The sequence below is a fragment of the Papaver somniferum genome, chromosome 10, assembly GCF_003573695.1.
Source record: "Papaver somniferum cultivar HN1 chromosome 10, ASM357369v1, whole genome shotgun sequence".
Taxonomy (NCBI): Eukaryota; Viridiplantae; Streptophyta; class Magnoliopsida; order Ranunculales; family Papaveraceae; genus Papaver; species Papaver somniferum.
This window is the reverse complement of record NC_039367.1, coordinates 23159872-23167977: the sequence shown is the minus strand read 5'-3', so window position 1 is coordinate 23167977 and position 8106 is coordinate 23159872. Positions and strand designations below refer to the sequence as shown.

Sequence of the window (8106 nt, the reverse complement as noted above, 5' to 3'; positions counted from 1 at the left end):
TCATGATTCTGAAGATCAACAAACTCAGTAGAATTTTTTGCGATTCTGGTGACCTCCATTTCAGCTTTTTCCGTTGTATCCAATATCTCATTGGAGGAAGGGTGATCAAAACAAGATGAGACAATCTTCCTACCTCGGGATTCGGAAGAATCAACTAAGGATCAATCCTTCGAGGTATTCCCGAGACAATTGACATAGTTGAAAGCTTTAGGAGGCATCTTGGTTTGCATAAGAGATTCTGTCCTCAGATTCATATTGCTACAAACACAGACTTGTAAGGTCTTCAATGTGTTTGCCTGCTCTGATACCAATTGAAAAAACGGGCTAACAACACCACCCAATATTTCGCTTAGAAATCTGTATGGACTAACTTCGAAATACTTTATAGAGAATCAACTAGACAGTCAGACTCAATCTAATTAAAAGTATCTCAAGGAGTTAAGATCTCTCTCTTGTTTTGATTTACTCAAGCTAATAGAAATCAGCGAGTCTCTAATCAAACAAAAGGAATAACTTGGATGGTACCAAAGACCAATATCCAAGGATCAACCTATGACAATTAACAACCAAAGGTTGGACTACTCTAATTGATGATCTAACCCACAACCTGTATTATTTCAATTATAAAGATAAAACAATATAATGAGGAAAATGAAATAACACAGACACCAGAAATTTTTTTAACGAGGAAACCGCAAATGCAGAAAAACCCCGGGACCTAGTCCAGATTGAACACACTGTATTAAGCCGCTACAGACACTAGCCTACTCCAAGCTCACTTCGGATTGGACTGTAGTTGAACCCCAATCATTCTCCCATCGATCCAAGGTACAGTTGTACTCCCTACGACTATGATCCCAGCGGGATACTGTGCACTTGATTCCCTTAGCTGATCTCACCCACAACTAAGAGTTGCTACGACCCAAAATCGCAGGCTTTGACAATAAACAAATCTTATCACACGGACAAGTCTATCAAAGGATCAATCTGTCTCCCATAGATAAACCATAAAGGTTTTGTTCCGTCTTTTGATAATAATCAAGGTGAACAGGAACCAATTGATAATCCGGTCTTATATTCCCGAAGAACAGTCTAGAGTTATCAATCACCTCACAACAATCTTAATCGTATGGTAGCGAAACAAGATGTTGTGGAATCACAAACAATGAGACGAAGATGTTTGTGATTAATTTTTATATCTTGACAATCAGAGATATCAATATCAAGCCAATCAATCTGATTGTATTCGTACGATAGAATATGCAAGATCAGACCACACAACTATGATAAAAGTAGTATCGGTCTGGCTTCACAATCCCAATGAAGTCTTTCAGTCGTTAACCTGGTTTTAGAAGAAGAAAACCAAAGGTTAAAGGAGAAACGACTCTAACACGCAAACTAGTATCACACGTAAGGTGTGGGGATTAGTTTTGCACAAGGCTAGATGTCTCTTTTATATAGTCTTTCAAATCAGGGTTTTGACTTGGTAACAAAGCAATCAATATCCACTGTTAGATGAAAACCTGATTTAGATTCAAGCTAATATTTCTCAACAGTTAGATCGAAAACTTAGCTTGTTACACACACTTTACATGTACGCTTATAGGTTTGTATAACCGTACCCAAACGTATACATTGTTGGTTCAACAATAGTTAACCAAATGGTTAGCCAGATGAGCATTTCATATCAACCATGTTCTTCTTCACCATAACTAGTTCAAATGACTTCAAGATGAACTAGTTAGAGAGTTGTTCAATTTCAAAGAAATCTTATCACTACAAGAAAAGTCGTTTTTAGTGGCAAATAATTGTGTCACGACAATCGATTTTTTCGTTACGAAAAGAATTCAACGACACAAAAAATTTCATCACCTATAGTGAGTCTTTGAATGTGTTCTATGACGACCTTAAGAAATTATCACCAAATTTCTTAATTGACGACATAAGTCTAGATGCCACCAAAACTATCTTTTCGTGAGCATATAAAATTGACATTGTTCACTAATTTTGCGATGAAGAATTTTGTCACTCTACGTATTTTTGGTGAGGAAATTACTTTATCACTTAAAATAGTTTTGGCAACAAAATTTGGTTGCCTCGGAATACATTTATAGTGAGGAAACAAATTTGTCACATATAATAATTTTAGCCACGAAATATGTTCGCCTCTAAATATATATATATATAGTGAAGAAACAAATTAGTCACATAAAATAGTTTCAGCCACGAGATTTGTTCGTCTAAAAATATACGGTGAAGAAACAATTTCATCACATAAATAGCTTTAGCGGTGAAATTCATCTCACAAAAAATAATAGTTTAACAGCGAACTCAAATAAAAAAATTAAGTTGTCTCTAAAAAAAAAGTATAATGACCGATTAGCATTGTCTCTACATGGTCATTTCAATAACAAATATCATCATCTCCAAAATAAATAAATAATATTAGTTGAATAAAAATAATTAGCCATTAAAAAAATTGTTGAACTAATATACAAACTAAAAAACACCTGCAAGTACAAAAATAATACCAAGAATAATCTAAAACATTAATGTGACAAGCAACAACTGGTCCAACATTCAAGATTAAGTTGATCCATCAGCCGTACTGTTACTTAGCCCGAGTGTACCCATCAGATTCTCTGCATGTTTTGTGTGAACTTTTCATTATCTTCTTTCAGCTTTTTAAAAATCTCATTTTTTGCACATATTTGGTCAGCCTGCGCTTGTATCATTGCTTGAAGTCCTTCACTGTTAGAATCAGCAGTGGTTGTAGCACATCATCGTCTTCGCTTTCTCTTCAAAACTTGAGCACATACTTCTGCCTCAGTGGGTGGTGGAGCTCCCTCCTTGCTGCAATAGCTCATTCATCCTCAGTGGGCGGTGGAGCTCCCTCCTTGCTGCAATAGCTCATTCATCGTTTCCTATATAAAGATACACGGTAGAGTAAAAAATTAGCAAGTGCACCAGAATGTCAAACAGGTAGGTAATTCTAATGATATAAAACATAATAACTAAGAAAAGATAACAAATATTGATTGGATGAGTTTCTGAATCCTATTAGCTTAGACACAGACAACACAAATAAACACTAATAATGTCTACTTATCCATCTAATGCAGGCTTCATCAGAAATCCAAACAACTCCACACGTTCCTTTAGTGAGGGTATCATAAAAGGTTTGGATCTCAATTTCTCCAGACCAACACATCAGGGGAACTTTAGATTAACTCTACAAATAAAAGCAGGTCTAAGGAAACGAGAAGGGCATAACATCCAACTCACATTTTATATTGCACGAGAAATTCCAACCAACTAATGCTATCCTTAAAATAAAAAGATGGGTTTGCTTATACTCTCCTTTCTGAATGTTTCTTCATAGAGCATGTGGATACTTATTCTTCTTGCTGCTACCACTTACTCTCTAGAGGTGTAAGTGGATTAAGGTTGCAGAAAGGTTTGGTTAAACAAAATTGGGGGATGATTAGGTAGAAGAGAGATTCAGAACAGTTATGTGAATGATGAGTGTAAGTCTGGATTGCTGGTTACCATGTGAGAAGCTATAAGACTAAGAATAGAATTTCCGAACATTTAGATTAACGGTACATTCAGTCACTTGATTGTACATTTAATCATGCATTTGGTTCATTATCTAAAAAACATAACTTACTTTAGATGGCAAAAGTCGGTGCCATCTAAAGTATCCAATCCTTCCTTTTGTAGAAGTCTGTGCCGAAATTCAAGATAACAAGCAAATACTCTATATTATAGTACCTAAAATTAATACGGCATTTCCATATTCTAAAGAAAATTTTCTTCTTACCATGAGGGAAAACAAGTAAAACTGGATTAAGAATTTTATCACAAAAGTTCGAAACAAAACACCATAATGGAGTTAGAGCATGTTTTTGAAGGAATGGGATTTTTCCTTAAATCGACAGGATTGACACGAGGTATCAAGAATCAAAATTTCACTAAGGGTCGACCCAATCATAAAACATTAGCATAGGTACAAAAGGAAATTCATTTTCTTTTGCTCTCGACAACTACAACAAAAACTCATCAAACATTTCATTGACTGTTGGCATAATTGAAAGCTAGGCATAAAAATAGCAGAAAACCTCCTACCTGTGCGATAATATAATTTGTAATCTTAGAAAAAAATTCACAAAATAAACCTTATCTTGATCAAACGACCATGTTGTTAACCTTCTGCTTATGCTATACTTTGCTCCACTTCTGTACAAATCACAGAACAAAACAACGCATTATAAAATAAAATTCTAAAATTCATCATTAAAAAAGAACCAATCATGAACATACCTTCTTCTTTGTTTACCACCGCCAGATTTAGCTTGCTTTGAAGGTGGTACTGGAGCTTTCTCCTTTTTAGTGCCTGAATTAAAAAAAAAATACACAAACTCAGTAAAATAAAACCAAGAAAACTAAGAAGATGAAATGATGAACAAATGCAGAGTACCAACCATCGATTTGCAATGACTAAGTCATGTACTCTGAAAAATTAACCCTGAGGGAGAAATCAAAAACCTTATTAGAAATCGGCATCCTAATTAGAGATCAAAACCCTAATAAAGCAATCGGCAGAAGAGTAGACCAAGAATCAAAACCCTAAGGAAGAAATCGACAGAGGATGAGAAAAAAATATAGAAATCAAAACCCTAATTAGAGATCAATACAGAGTAGAAATTTAAGATCAGACGAAATTTAATTTGTAAAAAACTTACCATTGATTAAGCATCAAAGAAATCTGTAGATGTCGGGAATCCCAAAGGGATGAGTTTGTGTTCGCGATTGGGCTTGAAGTTGGTCGATTGGTAATGACGGACCTTCAATTTGCTGTCTGAGAGAAGAATCAGACGACATTTGAAAGAGAGATAGTGGTGATACTTAGGCAGTGATAGAAGATGGGTTCTGTTTTTTGTTTGTTTGATAACAGTGACGGAAGGAGAGCCGGAGAAAGAGAGAGAGAGATACGAGCCAAGAGATGGGAAAAAAGAAAAGAGGAAAAGTGAAGTGAGAGAAAAAAAAGGGTCTTGGTTAAAGTTATCGATGGCCAATGTCAGTGTAAGGTGTAGTCATACGGATTACGAAATTTACTGAGCGGTGGATATATGTCTTGGAGTACTCATACGGATCAAGTAAGTATACGTGTGAGAAGCATGAGGTTCCGATGAGATCACACGAATTCATGAATCATATTTTCTCTTGGAATCGAATTATATAACCTGGCGTTTTTAGGGGCCATCCCAAAGGATTTAGGGGCCATCAATTTATATCCAGCCAAAGACTCTAGTTAAGGGGTACCCTATATGATATTGAAGTTACATAAATGCCCTTCTGGTAAAACTGTATAAAAACCAAATCAAAAACAATTCTACTCATTTCAGCTCTTCTTCTTCTTCCAGTTTCATATTATCTTCCGATTGTGGAAGAAAAAAAAAATTCCTCGTTCAACCGAAACATCGCCGCGAATCGTAAAATCAAAACATCGTCGATTCGATTATAAAACAATGGATAAGAGAAATGAAACCCACAGACCTATAACCAAAAATGTTGCTCGGGGTATCGATCCAAACATTGGAATTTTAGCAAGAAATAAAGAAATTCTTGCTGCAAATGAAGAAGAACGCGAAGAACAAGTACCCGGCAATGTAGTCGGTGGTGGCGATTCCGAGACTCAAACACTTCGTCAACTTCAAATGGCCCCAATTAGGTAAGAATCTATCATTTTTGGGGTTTATTTCGCTTTAATTCGTCGAATCGAGAAAAAAAATTCTAGGGTTTTCGGTTATTTATCCAGATTCGGACGATATGCATGCTCATTTACTTCCGAATGTAGTCGTGTTCTTCATTTTTCAAGAACATCGACAGTATTCGGGAGAAAGATTTGATGATTATCTGCCGAATATTGGTGGCCATATCTTCCTGGATACAAACTGCTAATAATCGGTAGTTTAATGAATTTTTTGGCTACCGAATATATTTAAGTAGACACAAAGTATTCGGAAGAACACTCACTACCGAATGTATATATTGAAAAAATCTCAAAATTTATGATATAGGAAAAATCCCATTTTGGGGCCAGTATTTATTCGGAAGACAATATAATGTTTTATACCTCCGATTGTGTAGGATAAAATTTTAGAGTTTCTGAACTCCAGTTGATGAATATTCGGTTGTAAACGTGTTTAGTTATCTTCCGATTGTTTTTCATTCGGAAAAAATATGTGTCTTCTTACTTCCGAATTTGTACATTCGGGTTATAGATGTGCACTTTGTCTTCCGATTGTGTAGGATGAAAAATTTACAGCTTCTGAACTCCAATTGATGTATATTCGGTTGCAAATATGTTTAGTTAGCTTTCGATTGTTTTGTATTCGGGAACAATATGTGTCTTCTTACGTCCGAATGTGTACATTCGGGTTATATTTCCATACTTCGTCTTCCGATTGTATAGTTTGTAAATATTGTTCCTTTCTTTGTTGTTTAGACAAAGTCGAGAAGGGAGGAAGGAAGTGACAGCTAGTGCTAGGAGGGAAAGGAGTGTCAAAGATAATTCAGGTGCTCAACAAAGCGAACAAGAACAAAGCAGTCAACAAGGAGTGCAACCAACTGTTGAAAAACAAGGTAGTGAACAAGGGGTGCGACCAAGTGTTGAACAAGCCGCTCAACAAAGTGCAGGACCAAGTGTTGAACCAGTTGATCCAGTGGCAAGAGTAGAAGAAGAAGGACAACCAAGTGGTACCCAAAAAGCCAAAAAAGGAAAAGATGTTGTAAGGAAGGATATTGCTAAGAAAGCATCACATCTTGTCCCTCATCACTTGAAGAAGAAGGGTATTCCAGCAGGCACAATCCTTGGACTACCAGCGGATGGAGGAAAATTGTTATTTGGATACAAAGACTCATGGGCCAGAAAAATATATGAAACCGAGGTAATAAAATTACTATTTTTTATTAATGTATTGTCTATGTGTTATATCGTAATACTTGTATTAAAGATTTTTTTATGTACTTTAATAGGATCATCAAGATGCGGTCCGTCTACTCAAACCTACCGCCGCACCAACAAAAATGCTTGCGTGGCCTTTATCCGGTGAATGTGAAAGGTTCAAGACAATTGACAATTCGGGGTTAGCTAATGCCGCCGAGAATTCATTGTTGGAACATGATCGTGTGGCCATATCGGCGTTCGTGGAGAGAATGTATCCTGAGACCGATACTTTCCATATGCCGTTTGGGGAGATGACGATCACCCCGGATGATGTTGTGCAGATTCTTAACCTTCCCGACCAAGGCACAGCTGTGAAGTTTAACTACACAAAGCAGTTAAGTTGGGCACAACTTTATTCTCTAACTAACAAGTGCTTAGGTTGGGATGAAGAGACAACAACATCAGAGTTTAGGAGGCATGCAAGTTACAGAACAAGACAGATCAACATTACAGCTTTGATGAATATGTTTCGAGGCACCTTGGAGAAGGAAAAGAATGGAACGTTAACTGATGAGCAAGTGAACCACGCTGCCACCGCATATCTCCTTTGTGTATTGGGATGTGTCATATTCCCCAATACTTCTGGCAACCGGATCGACGCCAACCTTATACAACTTTTGGATCCTCTCCATGAAGTCGGTGACTATTCTTGGGGCACGGCATGCCTAGCATTCTTGATGGAAGAGTTGAGAAAGGCTTCGAGGCTAGGAACCTGCCAAGTTGCCGGGAATGTGGCTCTATTGCAGGTTTTTTCTTTAACTCTATAACTCACTCTATAGTTATTCGGTAGACAATACATATGATGCATATCCATAACTCCAAATGACGCATATTCGGTAGGAAATTGATCCATCTCTTTTCCGAATGTTGGTTATTCGGTGGTTAGTACTTACTTTGTTTTCCGATTATATACAATCGGAAATATTCTTTTGATATTAGAACCGAATATACAGGCCAGAAAACTATAGGTTACTGAACTCCAAATGACGCATATTCGGTAGGAATTGATCCATCTTATTTTCCGAATGTTGGTTATTCGGTGGCTAGGTACTTATTGTTTTCCGATTATATACAATCGGAAATATTTTTGATAT

The 8106-nt window shown here is 36.6% G+C and overlaps 1 long non-coding RNA gene across 2 annotated transcripts; it reads right to left on the bottom strand.

The window, feature by feature from the left end:
- Positions 1 to 2449: 2449 nt before the first annotated feature.
- On the bottom strand, positions 2450 to 5024 carry LOC113317359. 2 transcript variants are annotated; one of them, XR_003343467.1, is made up of 5 exons: positions 4746 to 5024; positions 4485 to 4528; positions 4324 to 4396; positions 4179 to 4239; positions 2450 to 2924 (listed from the first exon to the last, which is right to left on the bottom strand). It is a non-coding gene; the product is annotated as an uncharacterized LOC113317359 (long non-coding RNA). The 2 variants fall into 2 exon arrangements; XR_003343466.1 differs by having other exon boundaries at positions 2450 to 4239.
- Positions 5025 to 8106: the final 3082 nt, after the last annotated feature.